The 24,874-nt window shown below is 43.7% G+C and overlaps 1 protein-coding gene and 1 long non-coding RNA gene across 6 annotated transcripts in view; one reads left to right on the forward strand and one right to left on the reverse strand.

Moving 5' to 3' along the window:
* ST3GAL1 (ST3 beta-galactoside alpha-2,3-sialyltransferase 1) overlaps positions 1-6,475 on the reverse strand; it is a 73,300-nt gene extending 66,825 nt beyond the window's left edge. For 2 of the 5 annotated variants that reach the window (XM_046919030.1, XM_046919049.1), the window contains exon 1: positions 6,338-6,475. The gene's annotated coding sequence lies outside the window, so the exon portion shown is untranslated. Of the gene's footprint in view, positions 1-1,312; positions 4,858-5,822; positions 5,906-6,337 lie in introns of those variants that run through there. The other 3 variants (XM_046919041.1, XM_040676433.2, XM_046919052.1) reach the window with 3 other exon arrangements.
* On the forward strand, positions 6,090-21,398 carry LOC101750272. Its single transcript, XR_005857248.2, has 3 exons — positions 6,090-6,281; positions 16,831-16,890; positions 17,493-21,398. It is a non-coding gene; the product is annotated as an uncharacterized LOC101750272 (long non-coding RNA).
* Positions 21,399-24,874: the final 3,476 nt, after the last annotated feature.

Here is a 24,874-nt window from a genome sequence, read left to right on the forward strand (position 1 = left end):
TCCTGTAACTGGAGGGAAATTCCCACTTGTGACAGATCTGAATCAGCCCAAGTATCCTTCTGTCTGAACCACACACCACAGTTCTCCAGCGTCCTTAAATATCTTATAGTGCACAAATCTTACAGGTGAATGAAACATTTCCAGTCCCTCAAAGTGGCCAAAGAGCACCTGAATATTGCTCACAATTAGGTAAACAAATCTTATCAAACCTAATGCGTTGGCTTGCAGAAAGTCTGTAGTCAGCATACTCATTAATGGGTTTGATTATGTTATCTCCCAATATACACATAGAACCACAGAATCACAGGGGTTGGAAGGGACCTCAAAAGACCACTGAGTCCAACCCCTCTGCTGAAGCAGGAACCCTACAATGGGTCACACAGGTAGATGCCCTGCTGGGTCCTGAATATCTCCATAGAAGGAGACTCCACAACCTCTCTGAGCAGCCTGTTCCAGTGCTCCGACACCCCTACTGTGAAGTTCTTCCTCATGTTAGCACAGAACTTCCTACGTTCAAGACATATGCTACTATCCTAGCAAGCTAATGAAGCAGCCACGGAGATGGCTCTAGCAGCCGTAAACCTTTATCATGCTCACACATCCTGCTACCACATTACAGGAGTTTCCTCTAACTTTTCTGGTCTGAAGCTTTTTCTTTTTAACTTTTACATAAGCATTTTGCAATATTCACATAAAATCTTCTGCGGCAGTCACAGGGAGTGACTGACAGAGATGCTCTCTGTTGCCCTGCAGGATCTCAAGAGCCAAGCTAGCAAAAGCAGTGCACTAAGAGCCATCTGGACAAAGTACCAAACTGCACAATCTTTGCAGCACAAGTATCACTAAAGCAGACAGAGCAGAAACTCGAATGACTTTTGTTGCCAAGCTTTTGCACAACACCAATGACTGCACTATTCAATGGAGTGGCTGACAAGGAATCACTGTAGACAATGTCCTTAAAGATCTCCTGTCCATTAGGCTGCAGATTTACTTGGACTTTCCTGATTCAAACTCAGGACATCACCTCAGGTGCAAAGTTTAAGTGTCCTCAGCCCTCCTGATGTCTCAGTTTGCTCTGACCATGGCACTTAAAGGACAAAACACTGCAGAGGAAAGGGAGTACCAGATAGATAGAAATGGCCTGCAAGAGCCTGTTCTCCCCTAGCAAGGAGCAACAGTGGCACACCAATGGAGGAAGGACTCATGTAAAAGAAGGGACAACAAGCAGAAGGGAAAGGAAAGGCAAGACTGGAAAACATCCCACTGTGTGATCATAAAGAAGATAAATGGAGAGGAAACAAGGAAAACTCACTGGAAAGCTCCAGGGAAGCTCTCAGCCTCTCACACACTCAATGCTTTGATGGCAGTTAGCACAAAAAACCCCACACAGATTCCACCCAGTATCTTTAACTTTGACCCAAACACACAATGTGTCACTGACAGCAGGGCACAGTGCCACATGTCCATAGGTTACGCTTCCTGAGAAGTCTGAATGTAATTGACATGGGAATTTCACTACTGCCTGACTCTTCATCACAAAAGTGTTGCTATTTTTTTGCCAATTTTGACATCTTGTGTTAGAAACCCAACTGGCAAACCTTGTACCAGGTATGCAGTTGGCTGCCAAGCAGGAGAGCTACACAGCAGAAATGTGGATGGAGCCGATCCTGTGTGGCCATGGGAATCATCCTGATGTTTCTAAAGGCAAACTTTCCTTTTGGTCCTTCTAGTCAAAATTCTTTGCTTTATCTCCAAGGGTCTGAAATTGACACAGAATTAAGTTTCAGTGAACCAAAAAGCAAGAATGCTTAATTTTTTTTCAAAAACAATGATCTGATTACTATCTTGACCTGGTTATGTTTCTACACCAAACCAAAAGCTAAGTCAGATCACCTTCACAAACCTATTCAGCAAGAATTAATAAGAGAAAACATGAGATGCATGGAGCAGTAGCAGCTAAAGGCTCGTGCTAATGCAGCCCAAGGGCAGATCATGTGAAAGGCATCGCTATATCCCATCAGATTAAAGGAACTTAAGATATAGGCATGAATGCCCTTATTGCAGCCTGATAGCTGCAGGGTACCATACAAGAGACTCACACAGAGAGGTCAGCTCCAATTCAAGTTGCAGGTAGCTCCACACCATGTTCTTTCCATACAATTTTGTAGGAGTCTAAGAGTAAAGTACCCTATTTCCAGACTGAGCCCAAACAAGGACTTTCTGTAGGACTCCAATGGGTGTACTTTGACCCTAATATTCAGACGATATCTTCCAAACTGATCTTTAGTTCTGCATGCCATGCTGTAAGCAGTTACCTTAAAAATAAATCCAGTTCTGGCCACCCGTAGCGTTCACTGAATTTGAGCTACAGATAGAGAACCTGATTCTTACCTAAAAATCAGGAGGTGACACCTTACACTTCCCTAGCAGGGTCATATTAACTGAGCTGGCAGATTCAATAGAATTAGATTTCTCTGTTGAGCTGCTGCGGCACTGTGATGTGTCAGCACATACAGCACTTCAGCTATGTAAGTTTAAGTCCTTGATTGAAGATCCAGCTTACAGAAATGATGTCGTGTCCTTTAAAAGGAACAACCTTTGTTTTGGTGCATCAACAGCTGGAAAGCAATAACTTAAAGGAATATACCAATCTTGGGAAAATTTCAGTAGCAATTTATCCAGTCCAGAGGCATTTTAATCTTGCTTCCAACTTTCAGCTGAATATTTAAACTTCCCTGTGCTGCTTCTTGCTCTGCAGAAAAACCCTCCAAGGGGGTGGATAACAATGGCTCCAGCTCAGAGAAGTTTTGGGACACCCAAAGTACGTGTGGGTACCTCCATGGCAGCAGCAGCCAATGGCAGGTAGTAAAATATGGAGAAGGTAATGTTTGGTCCCTGTGGGCTCTGACCACAGCCATTCCCTCCTCGTGTTCTGTACTTCCCAGCAATGCATGTTGGACAAACCCAACCAACAGGAGCTTGTTGTATTTTCCATTAAGTATTTCAGTTTGCTACTTAAAAATGACACTGTGTTCAAGATGCTGAAAGACAGATTCCTACAGGTAGACAACTGCACTCCTCCTATGCTCTGTGGACATCAAATGTGCAGACCCTGAAGCCTGGGACATGGCTCACACAGTACACTGGAGCAGATACCTACAAAGCTAAATGAATATGGATGGACTGCAAAGGCATTTATCCACCTTGGGATAAATGGGACCAGATGTGGGACCAGAGGCATCACAGCAGAACTTGAGAGGCACACGGAAGCTGCCACCTTCCTGAGCTGAGGCCTGGGTCAGCCTCTTGTCTTCAGACACAGACATTAAGGCAGTAAAAGGAACGCAAAGGCACACAGCAGTAGTTTGTCTGCATGCTTCAGTCTCTTGTCCTACACGGATGTTTTCTGGGGACTGCTAACAGAAAGTTTCACACTGTGGTACTTAATTGCACTCTGATGTATGAGCTGTCAATTTGCATACCTCTGACATATCAGCATCTTCACTGAGCAGATAACAAATATTACATATTCTGATGCAATCAAGCAGGACTACATACATCAGACAGGGGCAAAGGAATCCCTCAACACTTCTCCTACATGCACCCCCATGCTTTAACCTTTACCAGTAATCTCAGATAAGCAAAAAGATATCGCTGCTTCTGTCTTCTTGATCAGATACCTCCTCCAAGAAGTCGTTTGCCCCCTAAGTGAAAACAAGCAGCTTCTGCATGCCCAGCTTACAGTTGTGATCTATGCCAACATCATACTTCTGAAATAAATAGGAGAAAGGAAAAAAAAAAAAAAAAAGCATGCTGTGAGGGAAAGAGAAGGGCAGGAAGGAAGGAAATCTGTCACTGATTTAACTGTGCACAGAAACGTTGCTTCAGATGAGACACCCACAGCCTTGTGCTCCCTTCTGCAAAGTACAGAAAAGGTAGAAGGCACAGAAAACTAAGCCTGGTGCGAGGAAGGAAAAAGTTAAAGCAACTCTGCTCACGGCATCTGGTCAGCAAACCCAAACAAAAACGCGTGCTTATCCGGTGTTCCTCAGCTGGCGCCATAAAAAGCTCCACCAGGTGGTGGGATTAACAGCATGTTAAATTTGCTGTGGAGCCGGATCTGCCCTCAGAAGCACATTTCTGCTTCACTACACTTCTGAAAACACTTCTGCAAGGCGTCCTTAATAAAAAAAAGGAATTACTGCTATCATTTAATAGCAACATTTGCAATGTATTTGGGATAAAGGACGCTGTTACAGCCAAGAGGATGGAACTTCCATCTGTGTAACCCTGATTTCCCTTCAAATTACTCCCAGTTTTCCGGCAATAGAAAAGCAAATTGATTAGCAGAAGCAAAGCCTCAAACAAAATGATGCTTAGAGTTAAAAGTTACCTTTGCAGTTGTGCTTCTCTTACTGTTACTAATATCAAGTCTGGAAGAAAAACTGCAATCCAGGCTGAGTGTTCCTTTCTGGTTGGGATGCATGAAAAATTGATACAAACAGAGCAACTCCCTGTTCCCCTGAACAAGCAAACCGTGCACAAACAGCAAGCCCAAAGAACATGGAATTGGATTGTTCTCTCCTTTTGCTCCTTCAGACACTGTGCTCTCACGTGCTCCTAGCAGAGAAGTGCAACACAAGTATGTCTGGCAGAAGCGTACTTTAAAAACCTGGTGGTAAAGAGACCAGAAGCTGCTTGGGTAGGGCTACAAAGCGCGGCTTTGTCATTGCTTAGGATTTAAACCTGCTGAAATGTTACCCCCCAGCAGCACCAAAATGAAGCAAATGGAGTGAGGAAGTAGGAGGGGGATACAGCAACACGTTCCCTGTGGACCTACACGGGGGTTCTGCTGTCTCCAGGATAACCAAGAAAGTAAGTGCAAAACAAGAAAACAACTCACAAACCCTTTTAATTCACACACCATCATTCATAAGCTTGAAAATTCAGACCCATTCAAAACCATCACGCTCCCAGAAGGGACCTGAAGCACAGCTAAAAGTGGGACAGGGGGCCTGGGGCAAACCCCAGCTTCTAACGCAAGAGCAGCTCTGCCAAAGCATTACAGCAGACAGCACCCCACGGGCTTTGGGTCAGGCCCTAAAAACAGAGAAGGCGTGAAGAAATGGGCAAAAGATCACACGGGACGCTAAGCAGGGATCCAAGTGGAGACCAAGTAGGGATCCAAGTATTCCCAAGCAAATGCTCTGCACAGAGCCAGCCCTCCAGCTAAAGCCATGTGCATAACACATAGGAGGAGAGAGCATTGCCAGCTGTCAAGTGGCAGGAAGGCTCCCGTAAGGGGCAACGCTTCTTTGTGCCTTATGTCAGCGGGGAGCACCACGGCTCAGAAGGAACGCACGAGGACGGGACAGAAAGAAAAGGTGGAGTTACTTTTTCATATCCTCAAATTTCCTGTCTCTTTTCCATGCTGAAATTTAATTTCCTTTTCCAAGAGAGCTTCAGGAGCTTATGAAAACGGACCCAGAAGATTACAAGGGCTTTGTCACCCTTCCAATCTCCCCAAACGATCCACAGTCAGGGGGGTTCTCCCTTCACACGCGTGCTCAGCAGGCAAAGATACAATTCTGACTTACAGTTATATATGAATGAGTTATTTTGGAGTATTGAACACAGAGGAACTCAAGCTTTATAAAGAGTTGTAAAAAGCACACGCATCTCAAATGAGTCCACGCGCACCAAGGCAATTTGGACCATTTTGTTTTTATTTTCACCAAGGCTAAGATCCACCACGGCATGCACCAAGTGTTGGTTAGAGGAGACACACCGAGAGCCATACGAACACCTGACAACCCGCTGACCTCGAAGATGAGTTATTTACACCGCGCTGGAAATTAATGCTGCAGGCGGAGATGCGCGGGTACCTGAGGTCCGCTTCCTTCCTCTTAACGGAGCAATACCGGCACAGAGAGGGGAAAAAAAATAATAATAATAAGGGAAAAAATAATACTACTCCTAACAGACAAGAGGGTACGGGACTGAGGCAGGCGGACGCCTCGGGGGCGGCGGGTGGGACCCGGAGCGGCCCCGGGGATGTCCAGAAGTTGCGCCGCTCCCGCCGCCCCCGCGGCCGCTCCCCGCGGGGCGCTCCCGGCTGCGCGGGCGCTGCCTCCCCGCAACGGAGCGACAGCGGCGCCGGAGCCGCTCTCTCTGCTTCTGGGCGAGAGGAGAAATAACCTCCAAATGAAGAACTTAATGAGGAGTGGGGAGGGGTGGCGGCTCCCGCCGCGCGTTTGCAGCGGGGTGAGCGGGATCTGCAGGTAAGCGGGAGGGAAGGAGGAAGAGGAGGAAGGCGGAGGGGTCCCGCGGTACTCACGGCGAGGAGCGGGGGGCCGGCGGGCGGCCAAACCCCATGGCCGGCGATGGGCGATCGGCGCTGCTGCTGTTGCTACTGCTTCCTCCGCTGCCCGCGGAGCCGCTCCGGGCACCCCGTCCCTCCCCTTCCCTCCCTCCCTCTCTCCCGGCCTTCTGCCCGCTCATATAGCGCGCCCCCAGCCAGCCAGCCAGCCACGTGGACGGCGCGGGGCCCCCGCGGCTCCTCCTCGGAGCTGGGCAGGGCGATACCGGGGCGGCTCCCACCGGCAGCCGCCGTCTGCGGGCTGTGCGCGGGGCTCCACTGTCCGGTGGGCGCCCATATCACCCCCTTCCGCACCCGACGTTCACTACCTGCTCCCCGGATCAGCACCCTGAAGTGCCTTCCGTCCACCCCCATCGCTGGGACACCGAGATTGCGCTCGTAGGGATCCCAAAGGTGATGGCAGCGGGAAGAATTGGAAGGAAATTCAGTGCTTCTCAGGGGTGAAAGTGTGTTTTGCGTCGTTAATAATAAAAAAGTGCACGTCATAAATAATATCTTCGTTGCGTCCCGCATCTGACATTTTTAAGATTGCTATAAAATGCTGTCGAATTAAAAAGCGTCATTAAAGGAACCCCCAGACAGATACATTCAGCTGATGAAGTGTCTGCTCTAACTATTTAACAACATAATGCCGGCTTTTTTAGTGTTGGTGTGCGAGGGTTGGAGCCCAGCCGAGAAGCGCGGAGGTTATAGCACCTCCAGGAAAGCAAATGCTGCTCTGCTCCTCTCCCTGGTCCCGGTGGGGGCCATAGAAGATACACATCCACAGCATGTGTCAGGGGCGAGCTCTGAAGGATGCTGGGCAGCTGGGGAATAAGTAGCTCTGTGAAGCATATGAGTTTACAGTTATTAATCTATTTACCCAAACTGCCCACGTTGTTGGTTTATTGCATCCAGCACAACTGACTTCCACTGGAAGCTGTAAGGCGCTACGTAGGAGCTGTAAGTCATCAATCACTGCCGAGCTCATTTCCATACTTGCATTAGTTAAAGGCGTGAAGTGTGATTGCAGACCGGTGCCACATTGCATACCACTCTGCAGATATTTGCATTGGGGTTTAAGCACCTGCAGCAGGCTGAGCATGGAGCATGGACCCACAGATCCATAAACTGGCTCATAAAACCATAGGGGGACTCCCCCATCCCAACTCTGCCCCTGGATGCTACAGAGCAACATCGTGTTGTGTCCTTCCTAAGTGGGGTGTGGAAGAAGTTAAATCAAAAGTAAAGAGGGTGAAAGAAAATACTTTGTTTAAAAAATTATTTTACACAGAGTATATTAAGGCAAATAATTGCTGCTGGGGAGAAGCAGAGTATTAAATAGCTCTTTTCCCAAGAGCTGCTGGAGGTGGGATAGCTCCTGAAGGAGCTCTGTGTGATCAACCATGACAGCTTCTGTACCCTTCCTATGCCTTGGAGCAAAGTGGTTGAGTTTTCTGCTTCATTTGCTTCCTGATGACTGTGGGTAAGTGGGTCTGTCTGTGAGGAAGTCTCTGGCAATGGCTTGCCAGCTGTCGGGCTGTACAGCAGCCTTCGGGATCCCACCTAAAAAATTGTTGAGGTTATGGAGAGAGTGATGAGATCTCCCAAGGATGGGGAGATGGAACTATCTGAAACAGATGGTCTTTGAAGTCCTTTCCAACCCAAGCCATTCTGATTCGATGATATCCTGTATCTATGCCATGGCAGAGCATGGAGAGGTGCCTTGGTGGAGCACGGAGAAGGGCCTTGATGGGTCATGGAGAAGTGCCTTGGTGGGGCATGGAGGACGACCTTGATGGGTCATGGAGAAGGGCCTTGGTGGGGCATGGAGGAGGACATTGGTGAGGTATGAAGAAGTGCCATGGTAGAGCGTGGAGAAGGGGTTTGCTGGGGCATGGAGAAGTGCCATGATAAGGCATGGAGAAGGACATTTGTGGGGCATGGAGGAGGATCTCAGGTCTCAGCCACTGCCACCACAAACAGCAAGAAGCTGAGCAAGGAAGAGAGAATAAGACCACATCCCCCTGCGTCGGCAAGCATGGAACCTATTTCTCTTTGTTTCGTCAGTATTGCTCTCAGTTAACTTCCTTGGATGCTTGTAACTTCTCTGCTGCTCCCCAGTGTGTGTGCAGGTAGCAAATGCTCTCTGCTAATGCAGGAGTAATTACAGCAGGATTCAGCCTGGAGGGTTGGATCTGCTCCCCTTTATATCTCAGCATTTCCCTATCAAGTGTCATTTAGATGTTTTTGGGAAAGACTCCAGGATTTGTTTCACAGACAATATTTCCTCAACAGCTCAGTGGATATGAAATAGTTTGAACTAACCATGCAAATCTTGCTTGTCTTCTTATGTGGATAAACGCAATCTATTCTAAACTCAGGGCCAGGGCTTTCAGCAGCTGATGGGGGATCGCTGTGCAGACATCAAAGCAGCTCTATCAGCTTTCACCAAGTGGGGATCCAGCCCTTTGTTCGTATCTTAAAATTCAGAAACCGTGTCTAGGTAAAGCATTTTTTTCTATAATTTTAAGTAGCCAGTATTTTATTTTATAGCTGTTCCCTCAGTGGCAGGATTGTTTAAAGGCTCTTCAAGGCTGAAGGAATTAAAAATGAATAATTTAAAGCTGGTCTATGATGCAGAATTTTTAACATATGTTTTACAAGCCATGTAGAACAATTTTTTTTTTTTTGTCTTGTCAGTACATGTTTCACAAACATGCTGTGCTGGAACCGAAGCCCTTTTTATTTAAGACTCAGATTTGAGCCCTCCTATGCATCGACACAGTGGTGTGCTGGTGTCTACAAGCTGTAACAGGGAAATCATTATCACTGGCACTGATCAGAAAAGAGGAGAAATGAAGCAATTTCACTGCTTTTCTCCCCTTACACACTGGTGAACCACGTGTGGGCAGAGCTGGGGCTCGCTCGCCTCCAAACACCCCATCCCGGAGGAGCTGCAGTTTGCTCAGTGACACGCTACAAGAGGGCTGGACCCAGGCGGTGGCAGAGGAGGAGCTGAGAGACCCTGACGCTCACAGTGTGTTGACTTTGGGCGGTTGTTTTTTTTTTTAACGTTGAACACATTTTTTTCGCCAACCTCCTGTTAACTTCCTAAACAATGCAGTGCTTGGAACGTCAGCTTAGTCACTCTTGGCAGTTTTAAAAACGATGCTAATTGCTGGTAAGTACCCAATGATTCACATTTTATTGGCTTTGCTTCTTGTCCCTCCCTGGCTGCTTGCAACCAATGATGCAGATGCTCGAAGTCAGAACAGATTTCAGGCTGACACACCTATGTCCACTCACTTCCTTATTTCCTTGGGTTGGCCAGCACGTCATGTCTATGTCATAGTAACTCCAGATTTGCAATTAAAATAAATTATTTTTATTATTTTAAATGCTTTTTGGGACCAGAACCAATGTCATGTATTTCAATGAGATGGAAGTTGAGAGTGCAGATTGGGCCTGTGTTCGCTCTCTCCACGTTTGGGCTCTTTGCAGTAGGTAACTTGCCATCTTTCAAACAAGCCAATTGCCATTGTGTCTTGGCCAAGAAGAAGAAGTTAAAATAGAAAACCAGCATTTGGTCTGTACACAGTTGCCAAGAAGCTATTTCTCCTCTCCTGTGTAAATAAATTGTCATTCAGAATGGCTGGCTCACTCCAAAATATTCACAATGAAACTTAAGTGCTGGATCAATGGGCTAAGGCCAACTGTATAAACTTCAGCAAGACCATGTGCCAGGTCCTGCACTTCGGTCACAGCAACACCATGCTTGGGGCAGAGTGGCTGGAAAGCTGTAAGGAAGAAAAGGATCTGGAGGTACTAATCAACAACCACCTGGACACGAGGCAGCAGTGAGTCCAGGTGGCCAAGAAGGCCAATGGCATCCTGGCTTGTATCAGAAATACTGCAGTCAGCAGGAGCAGGGAAGTGATTGTCCTCCTGTGCTTGGCACTGGTGAGGCCACACCTTGAGTACTGTGTTCAGTTTTGGGCCCCTCACTACAAGAAAGACATTGAGGGTCTGGAGAGTGTCCAGAGAAGGTCAGTGAAGCTGTAAAGGGTTTGGAGCACAAGTCTTATGGGGAGCGGCTGAGGGAGCTGGAACTGTGCAGACTGGAGGAGGCTCAAGGGAGACATTGCTCTCTACAGCTCCCTGAAAGGAGGTTGTAATGAGGTGGTGGTCAGCCTCTTTTTGCAGGCAGCTGTGTTAGGACAAGAGGTAGTGGCCTTAAGTTCTGCCAGGGGAAGTTCAGGTTGGATATTAGGAAGAATTTCTTCTGTGAAAAAGTAATGAGTTATTGGGACATACTGCCCAGGGAGGTGGTGAAGTTACCGTCCCTGGAGGTGTTTAGTAAATGTGTAGATGTGGCACTGAGGGCAATGGTTTAGTGGTCATGGTGGTGATGGGTTGATAGTTGGGCTAAACAATCTTAGAAATCTTTTCCAACCTTAATGATTCTATGATTCTGTGATCCACTAAACTATGCTACCAATGGGGGAAAGAGGAGACGAGTGGGAGCGTCGCCAACAAATGCCCCATCCTGAGCTTCCCCACTATTTCTGCTGATGCAAACCATTGTACACACTGAAATGCTGTCTGATTGCTGTCACAACTGATATTACTGACCTGCCACAGAGAAATATATTGTCTTCAGTCCAACACCAACTCCACACAGATAGTTTTACTGTTAAATCTATATATTTTTATTGCAGCTAATCATACACGTTTATTACGTATTTTACAGAAGGACACCTATTGTCTATTATGTTTAGCTGTGAAGGAGATTAAATACTACAAAACTTTGTAACCATTAGGATTATTGACCATGACAGAATTCTACACCATTTGTTTGTTCTGACTGATACGAGAGACAGTTGGTCTATGTAAATGTTATTTCCACTGAGAAAATAAATGATATTCTTTATTTGAATGCAGAAGAGGCACTGGCATTACGTTGCATACATTGCTTCATAAGAGCAGTAAGTATGTGGGTCACTCCAAAAGTAATGTCTCCTACTTATTTCAGTGGAAACTACAACAGATACGAAGAGCACAATAGCACCATTTGATAGAACAAATTCTCAGTTACAAAACACTATTTTTCAATATAGTCACCACCATTAGTTCTGCAATTTAGCCAGTGATGAACAAGAGCATGCATGCTGCACTCATAAGAATCTGCTCTGCTGGAGGTGACCCATTGTCACTGTCACTGTTGCCACTGCTGAAATACACTACCCACTGCTTCACCGTGCTCACATCCACTGTTTGGTCTCTGCAGATGTTCAGCAAGTGTCCATGAATGTCAATGGGTGCCATGTTTTCCTCATGGAGGAATTAAATTAACACGCATTTCCTTCATGGAGAAAGGTGGTGAAGTTGCTGACCTTAGAGGTGCTCAAGAAACATTTGGATGTTGTACTGAGGGACATAGTTTAGTGAGAAGTATTGGTAATAGGTGGATGGCTGGACTGGATGACCTTGGAGGTCTTTTCCAATCTTGGTGAGTGTACAATTCTGGGATTCATACCCTCTGCCCCTCTGCTGCCATCTGCCACAATGCAACAAAACGTGATGAGATATTGGTAGGAAGGTTCAACCTCTACTGCCGTATCACCAGCATCTGCTTCCAACACTGTTGGACAGCATAATAAAATAGGAGGCATTACTTTAGGAGAAGCCCTTGTACATAGTAAAAACAAGATTGTAAACTTTATAGAAGTATCTGATGACAATTGTCTTTGCCATAATTGGTGGACTCTTTGATTTCAGGTGTTAGCTTATTTTTAGCAGAAAACACACTGGACTTACATCCTGTCTCACTTTGAATTTTGCATAATTGTGATCGTGTCCTCTAATCCAAAACATACAAATGGCAGATGGTTCTCTGTTCCCGAGAATTGCTCAGAGGTTTGAAACAGGGTTTTAGATCAAGTTCTCAGCCTTCAAAATGCCCAAAATTAGACTCTGGAATTGGAGGGCTTTAAAAGCAAGGAGGAAAGAACCAAAAAAAAGCATGCAACACCTTTCTCTGGTTGATAATGGAGTTCAAATAGCAAGAAATCTGCAAGGGTTGAGTGGGACTGATGCATGGCCGGTGGTCTCAGCACCTGGGTGCAGTAGTGCATCTGGGATGACTTGCATATCAGAGCATGCTTTCCTCTGAGATCAAATTATAATACAGAGAATGTTTTTAGCTTTTAGGACTCCTTAGCACTGGATATGGAAGCATTTGCTATAGATAGAGGTTTTGATATGGCACAACTTGCTCTCAATGAATATCTAGGAAAGTCAGAAAAACGTTTCAGTGCTGTAGCACATAAAATCACACAGTAAATACCAGAAGCTTGATTAGCAGAAATATGCAGCAAGTCTGGATCTCAATCCAAGCCCTCAGCAAACTCACATAAAAACAATCCTAGCTATGAAATACTGCCTTGCTTTTATACTCTCAGATAAGTGTTGTGGGTCTTTGTTGTTGTTTTTCTGCAAGAGCATTATAAAGCTCAAAAGAAATACTAAACAGAAGATAGGAATAAAATGCTTTGAGGATATTATAAATTAGATAAAACTGTAATACATCTGTCAGAATAAAGGAGGTTAAATTCATGTGGAAATATTCATCAGCTGTCAATAAATTACTGGAGAACAATGAGTGACAAAAGCACATAAGAGGAGGGTAAGTGGTAAATAAGTAACTACAGCAAAGAAGGACCAAGTGTATACTTTTGGAGTGTTTTATACACGTGTAACATGCAGGATCTCCCCAACATGAAGAACCATTTTAGGTAGTTCAGAAGCCACCTACAGAAAGGGCCAAGAGTAAAATTCACCTGATTTACCTTTGTGCATCTGGAGCGCCTGCCCTACAGTGCCTCAGTCACTTCAGCTCAAAATCCTTATCTGTTCCCAGCCTAAGACTTGAAAACTGATGCATCAACTGACTGTGCAGTTATTAGCATCATTTCATTTCATTTTATTTCAGCTACCCCCAGGATAATCAGGAGTAAACTAGAAGGTGAGATTAGATTTAGACTCAGAAGACAAATGTTGGTGAGGTTGAAGTGTGTATTAGGTCTGTGTTTGAGTCTCCAGCCCACAAGAGGGATGGCAAGCAAAGCCTGTTAAGGAAACATTTGGACAAGAATGCTTTTTTTTTTTTTTCTTTTCTTTTCTTTTCTTTCCTTTTTTTTTTTTTTTTTTTTTTTTTTTGGTGACTCAAATAAAATAAATATAGTAACATAGAAGAACCTTTTCAAAGTCAGGCTAGTGTGCTTGTCTCATCAGTACCAGCTAACTGTTTCATCTCTCTTGAATGTCACAGAAGCACACAAAAGTCTGCCACCATGCAGTTTTTGAGATAAATATTCTCCCTCAAAGGACATTGCACACGTTACAAAGGGCTCTACATGCTGTATTAAGTTAAACACACTAAGAAAACAAAGCACTAATTGTGTGTGGAAGTCATCCCCTAGGAAAACAATGAGAAGAACAATGAACCACACCTGACAGATGTTAGTCACAGCTTAATTTACTGTGGAACGACGTTTATGCTCGTTGGTAGAAAAGCAACGTAATAAGCTACATAGAGTAGAAAAGATTTTTGTTTTACCAGGTGTAAATGTTGAGATAACATTGCACAATCCCTTCAGCTGGTGGGACAAGCTGAGCAGGGATAAATGGTGTAGACAGGATTGCTCCAGGGAATGCAGCTGAGCGGTGGGGCTGGGGGTAGTGCTGATGTTAACCCACAGGCTTGGAGCTCCATGTAGAACTGAGTATCTGAGATGCTACTAGAGGTGAAAAAAAAGAAAAAAAAGAATCTAGAAATTGAAATGGTCTGGAAAAATTAAATCTCCCAGATGTAGACTGGAAAATATTTAGGTTGTATTATTTCTCTGCAGAGCTACTTACTAAGGCAGCATTAAGTCATCCACAGTGTTTTTTTCTACCTGATGTAAACAGATCAGCTACTATAGAAGGACTGGTCATAACAGATCACTTTGAAGTAACTGATTGTGACCTTTTTCTACTTAAATTGTGTGTCTTGATAAAGAAAACCAAGATTACAACTACGAGTACCTGATTTCAGAAGGTCAAAGTTGGATGAACTATGGAGCTGCTTTAATGATCAGAAATGAGAGCCGGACAAAAGAATTCAAAGACTTGAAAATAATCTTTCTGTAAAGCAGATGGATGCAGCACTTAGATCATAACCTGCATTGAAGAAGTTGGAAAGAAATTTATTTTAAAAAGCAGAGGACAGTTAATCTAAGATTTATGCTGTGTCATATCGTAGACCACATTCAGAAGGAAACATTAAGATCTGGAGATAAATACGAGATATGTAGCTAATTGGATAAAAGGCAACCTGTATTTACCAGAAGGAGATTAAACAGGGAAAATTTGGAAGTGTATTTGAGATAGAGAGTGGTTCTCAAGGAAAGATTGATGTAGTAGATTGTATTCACCTGGTCTTTGATGAAGCAGGTGGACTGGTACTACTGGGATTACTGGTGGTTCTGTTAGAAGCTGGGGGTGAGTGAGTCTGGTGGATCAAAGTATGTGTGTACTGAGGATGAGCTATCAGAAGTTACAGACAGAGCTGAACTACTTGTTCTTTATGTAAACGTGGATTCAAAATAGCTTCATATGAAGATATGGGGAAGAAGGCCCATCCCCCATTATATGCTGACAGTCCACATTCACCACTGTTAATTAAATACACTTGTGGCTCAAAACAAGCCTCATCCAAGGCTATCATGCCTTTGCACTGTTCCCAATCTTCTACTCTCTCCCTGGATCTGTAGAGAGGCTTGGGCTGGGGGTTGCTTCGTGGCTGGAAAGCAGTCAGCAAATTTGAGGGAGCTGACAATGTGCACTTTAGACCAAGTGAAATGAGGTGAAACCTACCCTTAGGAATGAATAGAACCATCTGCCTTGAGATAGCAGCTCTTCATTTGCTTCCAATTAAAGAGGGGAAAAATTCTGGTATATGAGATGACTCTAAGCCGCCAGCAGGATGGAGCCGTGAAATGGGCAAATGAGATTTGCTCAGCCTACTGAAATGAAGGCTGTGGGGGAATCCGATTGCTGTCTATTAATTGGGAAGTAAATGGCAGGGAAGGGGGAAATGTATAGCAGCTAAAGGAGCAATGAGTGTTAGCTGCAGGTGAACACATTCAGATTGTGAATTAAAATAATGCTACTAACCAAGACAAAATGATGCAAAAAAAAAAAAAAAGCCTCCACTGGAGAAGGGAGAGCAAACTCATGGTGTTTACATACAGGGCTTGATGCATTTGTGAGGAAAATTTTATGATACAGTTTCCTGTATGAGTAAACAACCAATCTTAATGGATCCAACTTTAATATCCTTATATAAGCAAGTGTGGCTTGATGTCGCGTATGCTCAAGGAGATACAGCATAACAGGTGGCACCCATTACATTGCACTGAAAAGAGTAAGAAACAAAAGATGTTGCACAGCCTGGCAGGAATTCTGCTGCTCCCAACAGGGCCACCATCCAGCACCCTTTCCAACCTCTCTAAGGGGCAAAGGGTGGCCTGCTTTGCTCCTATGAGAGCGCTGAGGTTACAAGAAGATGGAATGAAGCTGCACAAGGAAGCTGCTTGTTGTGGGAAATGCCACTGAGATCAGGTATTGTTAGTATTTTCACATCATCAGTCACATGCTATGCAACATTAAAGTTTCCCACAGATACGATGTTCCAAAATATAGTTTCTAAATACTGTGGTTTTGGCAGAAGAATGATTTTCAATTAAAAATGAAAATAAACAATAAAGCTGGTTTGAATGGTACAGTAATGTTTTACAGCAAAATAGGTGCCACTGTTCATTTTCCTAGTTTTACTGCTAGTTTGTGTCACTGAACACACTTTTTGTCTTTACTGTCTTCTTCCTTCCTTCAGTTGTACTTTGAGCAGTCTGAGAAGTCAAAAGAAGTTTTGATCAAGATATGAGGGGAAAGAGACCCTGCTGCAGTACTGGCTGGCATTCCAGTCTCACCACTGTTAATTGAAAAAGGATGTGTTTCAAAGTGAGCTTCATGAATTCATACAGGGCTGCAATGCCTTTGCAATTTTCTTTCCCCGTTACTGCAGGAGGACGTTCTTCCCTGAACACTGAAACTTTATCTGTCAATAACTGCAGACATTAGGGCTGCACTCTCAGCATAGAGAAGCTTTTTAGCAACTCTCATGGATTTATGATGATCTTCATCAAGCAGTGATCTACCTTCATCTTTTATTTGGTAGGACACTCATTATATCTTTCCTTTCTTCTGCCGTTCACATCATTAACATTTCTATCTAAGCCTTAACCGGTGTAAATTACACATCATAGGAATGCAGATCTTAGGCAAAGAGATGAAAGGAAACAGTTGTCTAAGAAATAAAATGCTGGGCTATCACAGTGTCTTTTTTTCCCACTCTATCTCCATAGGTTTTCTCACTGACATCTCCTTCCCCTCTTGACTTCAGAAATCCACCCATTCTGCCACAGGTAAGATGCTCTTTCTCTTTTCTCTTCTTTGTTCTGTATTAAATCCTATGTGTTGCCATTACTGAACAATATCTGTATTTCTTACACTGTGGTCGTTCCTATCAGTTCCCATCATGAATCAAGGACCTATCCAGTATGAACCTGGATTATACCCAGGCCACTCCTCCCTGACACGCTAGGAGCTGAGATACTGACCTGTTGGGAAGCTCTCGTGTCTCTGAGAAGAGATGCAGATCTCAACTAAGATCAGAACTGAGCCTGACATGCATAGTCCAGTGCAAATATTTATTCATTCTCAGGATGGCATCTCAGACAACTTGTTCGTTTTGGCTTGTGAAGTTCTTCCTAACAGGGGCAGATCAAATCCTTGAGATCATTCACACAACTACATAAGGTATAGTTATGGTAAAAAAAAAAAAAAAAGATTAGGTCTCTTTTGTTAGCAGATGAAAGAATTTGCTGCATTTTAATGTGTTTCTGTTGGGTTGGTTGGCTGGTTAGTTGATTGGTTGTGGGTTGGTTGTTGCATTTTGGGTTGTTGGGTTTTTTTGTTTGTTTTTTTTTAAGTTGTTTTGTTTGTTTGTTATCTTTGTGTTTATTAGTTTTCCAGCAGAGTGGAAAAGAGTGTGGACTTTTCAGAACGCAAGATTCAAAATAAATTTAAGACAGGGATTAGCCAAATGATCTGGACAAGTCATCTTCTCTATCTTCTGGAGCAGCACAGCCCACAGGGTTTTATTCAGGGAGCCCTTTTCAAGTCAAAAAAGGAGTGTTGGCCTGAAGAGGTATTTTGGAAAGATATCTTCACCTGACAGTGGGCTTTCTCAGTCATTTTACAAATAAAACCTTCTGGATTTTTGCACGTGTCTGATTGTTTCAGCCTCCAGCTGTTAATTCTTATTTATTTCTTTTGGATAACAATATCAGTTGGAAACAAATGTCTTCACCTGAAGGTCCTCCTTGTGTTATAACCAAGTTAGCACCACGATCTGCTTCTAATGAATTAAGTAGACTGAGTTTTTCCTGTCTCTCAGGTGGATACCTTGACCAGATGTGATCTTCTACACAACAGATGGCTGTACAGTACTACTCACCATCATCTCCCTTTGAAGGCAGTGCAGAGAAATGAGCCCTTCCAGAGTGAAATTCATCTCATCCTAAAGTGGATGTTTGAAACAGACTAGATGAATGTCCCTCACAGCATTTCTATTTCTCTCTAGCAACAATTGAGGAAGCCTGTGGTGACTACCTCTTGTGTCAAGCCTGCATTGTAGACCAGTGTATTTAGGCAAGATGGATCAGTCTTTCCAGCTGTCATTTTTCCAGCTTTGAATCATTTCCTCTGCACCTCACACAAATGAGACTTTGAAACATCTTGAGCAGAAGCATGACTTTAATATCCACATAAGAGGATGCCTCACTGCTAAGTGCTGGGACTGCACACTGGGGCAGTTCACTGAAAACTTGGTGAGGGAGATACAGCTGGATTTCAATATGCACGTTGTCCACAGTCTGTGTTTTGCATTAATTGTACTTTCTTAACGAGGAGTATGTAGTAAGAATGAGAAAGCACCTTAATATTTATGGTCCTCCTGGAAAAAAAGACTGTATTATGTAACTATTAATCTCGGTATTTTTGTTCTATATGTTTTCCATTTTTTTCTGATATTAACATCCCCTGCAGCACCACAGCTCCTTTCATCCAACTTGGTTTTTTAGCATCAGCTGCTCAGCTGTCTCTAATCACACCAGGCTCAGCCACTAGCCCAGCCAGACAGCTGCCAGATTTTTCTTTTTTAAATAAATACAAACATCTGTCAAGTTGTAAAGCAGAGAGCAATGAATCCAACTTTGTTTTGTTTTGTTTTGTTTTTCGCTCCCACTTGAAGAAGACAACGAGAGAATTGCACAATCTCTGCAACAAAAGACAAAGGATTCGTGTGGCTGGACAAGTTCCCTTTATTTCAAATCAGATGTGTTTAAGTGTCAGTGTGTTACCCGTCACTCATAGAGTTTTATTAGGTCTACAGGAAGGAAGTAATGTGAATCCCTTCTCTTGACCAACATCCCTGTTTGAGCTCTTATGTGATTAGTATTATCGCTGTTACATGATTATGTATTGCTTACTCACCTGGCCAGCAGCCACTTCTCAGGAAGAACTTACGTAAGAGTAGCTGGCAGGGAGAAATGAGGATTGTTTTTTTCCCATCCTGCTATTCCTGTTGGACGTCTTCTACCACAAATAATAGGAACAGCTCAGGTGTGCCCTACTTCTGCCTGTCCCTCTCTCTTGCCTATTATCTCCTCATCCCTGCCTTCTCTCTCACACATTTACTACCCCTGATTGCAGACACTTTTAGGAAAATGGACAGCACTTCTGAAGCAGTATTGCCATTTTTTCTTACCTATGGCTGTGTCCCTTGAAAACGCCCAGGTCATGCTGTAGAACCAAGCTGTATCCTACATTCACTATGTTGTTTCACATCAACTTCATTTTTACCTGTAAAATAGTCCAATACATGCTGCGAAGGCAGATTGCACTATCTATTTTCAGTGTGCTTCTACCATGGCTTTCTTTTTGGGAAAGCAAGAATGGATCGTAGCAGAGATCCCTCGCAAAGGATTTTTTTTCCTTAAATTCTGCTGCACGTTGCTGTGGTCAGTGAGCCAAGGTGATGCAGGTGAGACCACAAAACCTGCCCGCACATCCCTCTGCATTGTTGTAGAGGTGATTTATATCCATTTAGTTGCAGTCAGTAGGGATCAGCACAGGTTAAGTCGATACAACGTGGGCTCCGATTGATTCGGGAAGGTTCGCGCAATGGGTTGTGCTGGCTTAAATAATCATTTTTAAGATGTTTGTTGCCTTCAGTTGCAAACTGGAACCTGAGCCAATTCTGGTGCTACAGATAAAACACGTTTTTAGTGGTGTTTCACTGCAAAGCCACCGAGGGATAGGCAGAAGTGAAAATCGTGTGGGAAAAATATGAGAGCGTTAAAGGCGTGAAATATTCAGCAAGAATTCAAGCCTTGCCTGGAATTTTGAAACTAATCTTCACTTAGCTAATATGATCCTGCATTAGAAAATATAAAATAAAATGTAGGGTGTTCATTTCTCCCCTTGTTTTTCTGTATGCTATTTATACCAAAATAATTTTATAATCATTTGTGTGCAATGTCTCACAAACAGTCCTGTGACAATTGGGACAGTGCTTCCTGGAGGATTAAGGAAATTTGTAGGAAGAATCATAGCTTCGTGTGGGAACAATCAAATACTCATTGCAGGCATCTTTGTTCCTTAATCTTAATTTCTTTGTGCTGGTACCTTGATTTGTTTCTCAAATTTAACGGAGAAGGGTATGAAGACACTAAAAATCTAAAATTACAATGTAACGGTATGGAAATATGAGGTTTAGGAAGCCTAAGCACTTAAACCAACTGTTCAGGGTATTTTCCCCTTAATGTGCTTACATAAATCACATTAGTTTTTATGAGAGTTATTTTTCAAATTTATAGAGTTTTTCAGATGGATCCTCAGCTCCCAAGGTAGCGTACGCAGAGGCTGAGTGTGTTTCTGCAAGCTGAAGAGTATGAAGTTCAAATTTAAACTCTGATGTTGTTTTTGTGGATGTCATTGGCTGCACGTTAGGACTGGACTTTGGAAATAGCTTTTATTTTAATGCACAGCTCTAGAAAGCTAAATTATCATTTCTGAATGCCAAGCCCTCAAATTACTTATATAATGTGCAGTATTTATGTGATTGCTTTAGAACAGGTACATGCAATGTCTTTATCTGTAACAAGACCTGAAGGGGAAAAAATCACTGACGCTACCTGAGCAAATATTGTGCATCAGCACTGCTGTCTGGTATGTGCTTCTCATTGGTGCTTCACTGAAATTCCTCATTTCTGGAAATAGGTGGTTTGGGGAAGATCAAGTAAGTTAGAAGAAAAAGCGTATTTCTAGCTTTGATGAGTGTACTGAATGTGCCCAGAAGGTTCAGAAAGCAGAAGGCATATAAAAACTTTGCAACATTTATTACAGCGTTGAATAAAGAAATATTTTAATGTTGGTTTGGGGATTTGGGGACGGCCTAATTCATGGGTTTTGCATTTGGCATTCTTGTGAAAATCAGCAAGAATCTCCAGAGTGCAATGAATGCATGGCAAAACTTCCACCTCACCCACATCATGTGTCCCCAGTGGGGCTTACTGTAGCCCTTTCAGCTGTCTGGTAGCTCTGCAAAGTGCTGCAGAGACTCACAGGGAGAAGCAGTGCCCATGGCTCACAGCACGTCAAGGGACCAGGAGAGGCTTCAGCTGCTCAGCTTGCAACCAAGAAGCAGAAGCCATGTCAGAAGGAGATCAGGCTCTGTGCAGCTCATGCATCCTCCCAGTTAAACCAGATTTTGATGTCAGAGATCTTTAAGCTCACCTTACGCCACTCTTTTTGCACCACTCCAACTGCAGATATGAGCATAGGTCGTGAAGGCACAGCTCAGATTATATTTCTCATGTACAACCTTGAATCTACTGTACCTCGTGAGAAGTGGTATCTGCGAGGTGAATCTAAGCATATTTACAATGTAAATAAAGTGGAAGTTTCTCACAGTGAGGCCAATTAATAAGAATGGCAGATCAGCTAGCTATGCTACTAGCTAGACCTACCCTTGGGACAGTGTGTGGTTCCTGACTCATGTGTTACTCAGTGCCTGAATGTCCTGAGATGTTGGTTATCACATTCCACGATGCCATGGTTGGACCTGAGAGTTTTTCAGAAAAAGGAGGGGACCACAGGAGATGTTCAATGCCAGGTTGGATGGGGCCATGGGTGGCCTGGTGGGGGGCAACCAGCACATGGAAGGGGGTTGGAACTGAGCAGGCTTTCAGGTCCCTTCCAACCTTGGTCATTCTATGATTCTATGGTTCAAAGGCTTACCAGAAGGTTAGAGCACTCACCAGGAAGCTTTTGTTCCACCTTGAATATGCACAGTGGCTCACACACTTGGCATCTAGCATGCAGAACAGAGTGCTACTAGCACCTACTATGGTCAGCCATGAGCTGTGGGATTGATGTGTGTGAAACACCGGTGTACATCATGCAGAACATCAGCAGAGATGACCACCACAACTCCTTCCAGCCTTACTACCCCTGTTACTTATCACTGACTAAGATTTCACTCAGTGCTCCTCAGACCGTTTGCTTTCCAGTTGTGGTTTAGCTCCTGCACTGCAAAAATGAAGATTTCCATTTCAGCACAAGCTTTCACAGCTGTGAAGTGTTTTGAATGGCAAAATCTCTACTTTTGTTCTCTAGTGTGGGTAGGTTGGATTGCACACCAGTGAATGTGAAGAGGCACAGCTACCTAATTTGTTATACTGGTGAGGTCAACAGGTAATTGTGCAATTCAGACTGAGACAATGTCAACCTACAGTGAAAAAGCAAGAAGAACTGTGCAATTCCACACAATGTCTTCATTTTGTTTAGTTAGTTTGCTTGTTCTGCCCAGTCTTCTGCTTCTACTTTATGTGGGAAATACTTTTTCCTTTTTCTTTGCCTAAGCAGTTAAACACAGCAGTAACTCCTGATCTGCAGTACCGGGAGCATGCAAGTGTGTCTTGAACAGGGCAGTTACCTGTATTATATTTCAGTGAGACAAAAATCACTGCTGTGTGTTAGAGAAAAGAACAAATTCCTTTCCAGATTTAATGGCAGGTAGCCTGCACTAGAAGATAGAATGCCTAGAAGATAGAATGGATGATAAGCTTCTTAAAATAATCATCCCTTAGTGTAGTTCAGATCTTATTCCCATCTACTTCTCAGCTTCTTTGCCCAGTTTCTTTTGCTCTTTTGGTGGGGAGGGCTGTACAGCGCTGGGCGGGCAGCAGATTTACAGCACAAGGGAGCAGCCAGCGGATTCCTCCAGCTTAAATGGCATTAAAATAAATTATTTCACTGAATGAAAAAAATAAGTAAAAAACAACAAAGAAGCGTAAGAGGAAGGTCTGTGTGAGGGAATGTAGCGTGTTAACCAGCTGGGCTGCTCCATTCCATGAAATAGCACGTTTCACAGGAGACAGTTCATTTGGAAATGCAGAGGTACGACAGAGCTGAAGGCTCAGATACATCAGTGCATCCCCCAGCAGGCTTGTTGTTGCATGGTCACTGTGATGCCTAAACCGGTTAAAACAATCTACAAATGTATCCTAAAGTCATTGGCTTGATGCTTGTGGAGGAAACTCACTGTTTTGAAGCCTGTGCCCTTTGCAGGCTTTGTCCTTTCTCAGGCCAGTCCCATTACCAGGAAACACTTCTGAAGCTTTTCAAGCAACTCAGTGCTCTTCTCACCCAGAACTCTTAAGCAGAATTTTGTCACTGTCACACGTCTCCACAGAGAAGTGCAACTTGCAGCCTTCTCCACTGCTGGAGAGCAACTGAGGTGCTTCAGACCCAGTGGGATTTGGAAGAATATCTGAAGATATCCAAAGCACCTCTGTAGATAAAGCCCTCAAAGACATTCATAAACTCTGCAGTGGTTTTCAGAGCTAGTCAATATCTGAAAATGCAGAAAGTGGGATTTGAAAATCCCTGGCTGCTTAGGCATCCATCTTCCTTTGAGTCCAACAGATCTATTATTTATTTATTTATTTATTTCATATTGCTGAGAGTTTTGCATCTACAGACACTTTTCAAAATCTGCTTCTGCATAATTTTCCAGACTGGTAATCTGTGTTGGTCAGACATTGGTTGGTGCCCTGAGCCACAGGTAGAATCATAGAATCATAGAATCACCAAGGTTGGAAAAGACCCACAGGATCACCCAGTCCAACCATCCACCCATCACCAATAGTAATAGGTGAAAAACCAATATAGGTAAGATATGGTAATATATAGTATAGATATAGCAAGATATAGTATATAATAAGATATAGTAAGATATAGATATAGTAAGATATAGTAATATAGGTAATATATAGTAATAGGTAAAAAAACAATAGGTAAGATAAGAAGCAGACCTGATGGGAAGATTCAGCACCTCCCTATCACCATTTTTTGCTTTTCTTTTTGAACAGAAAACATGTTTTCCTCCTTCTGGCAGCATGCATCTGCAGACAAAGCCATTTGAGCAATGAACGGGTGCTTCTGCAAACAGCCTGCTACAGCAGCACATTCCTGTCAGTAGAAGCTCTGCAGATGTCCCCTAATCTTGGAAAAAATAAACGTCTCTGTGCCACCATAGCAGGAAGGCTGCCCTTGTTATAGTAAATCAGAGCAACTCTGTTCTTTTTCAGAATACGCAACAGCACCATCTGCCAGAGTGAGATGCACCAGGGAAGCAAATCTGCTGACTAAGCCATCAGTGGACACAGAGATTTATTTCTAAAGAAAAAGTTCCATGAAATAAAATCACCATGGCAATGTTCAGGTACGGAGACTCCAGGGATTGTGAACAAGCAGCAGAGTAAAGCCGTACACCATCAGTAGCTGAGGAGGTGATGAACAGCAAATCATGGTTTTCATTAAGTTCACCATCTTTGTAGCCACAAACAGATCCTTTGGAAGTCTTCTACTTGCTTGTGGTACTTACAGTTTCAGCCTGTTAATGCAGAGGGCGAAGGTAAGTATCTATTCAGTGTCATGAAGTCCTGGAGATATGAAGTGCCTCAGTATCCCAGGTATTTCAGAGACTTCAGGGCTCTTATCTTGGGGTGAATTCCATCTACTCTGAAGCTTTGCCTTTTATAGTTGAGAACAGAGCACAGAAGCACCTTTACCTCCTGTGCTAAGGCAGGAGCCTGGCAAAATGACAGCAGCATACACAGGTCCACAAGCATCGAGTTCAAAAGACATTGATTGCGTCGCTATTCTCTTCATTAAGACCAAAGCTTGTTTTCATTGTCCTCTGTACGCATATGGAGCATATAGGTACAAGGGGGTACCCAAATAAGTCCAAAGCTACTGAAGAGCACAATTCCCTATTTC

Source organism: Gallus gallus, chromosome 2 (assembly GCF_016699485.2).
Source record: "Gallus gallus isolate bGalGal1 chromosome 2, bGalGal1.mat.broiler.GRCg7b, whole genome shotgun sequence".
In the NCBI taxonomy this organism is placed as follows: domain Eukaryota; kingdom Metazoa; phylum Chordata; class Aves; order Galliformes; family Phasianidae; genus Gallus; species Gallus gallus.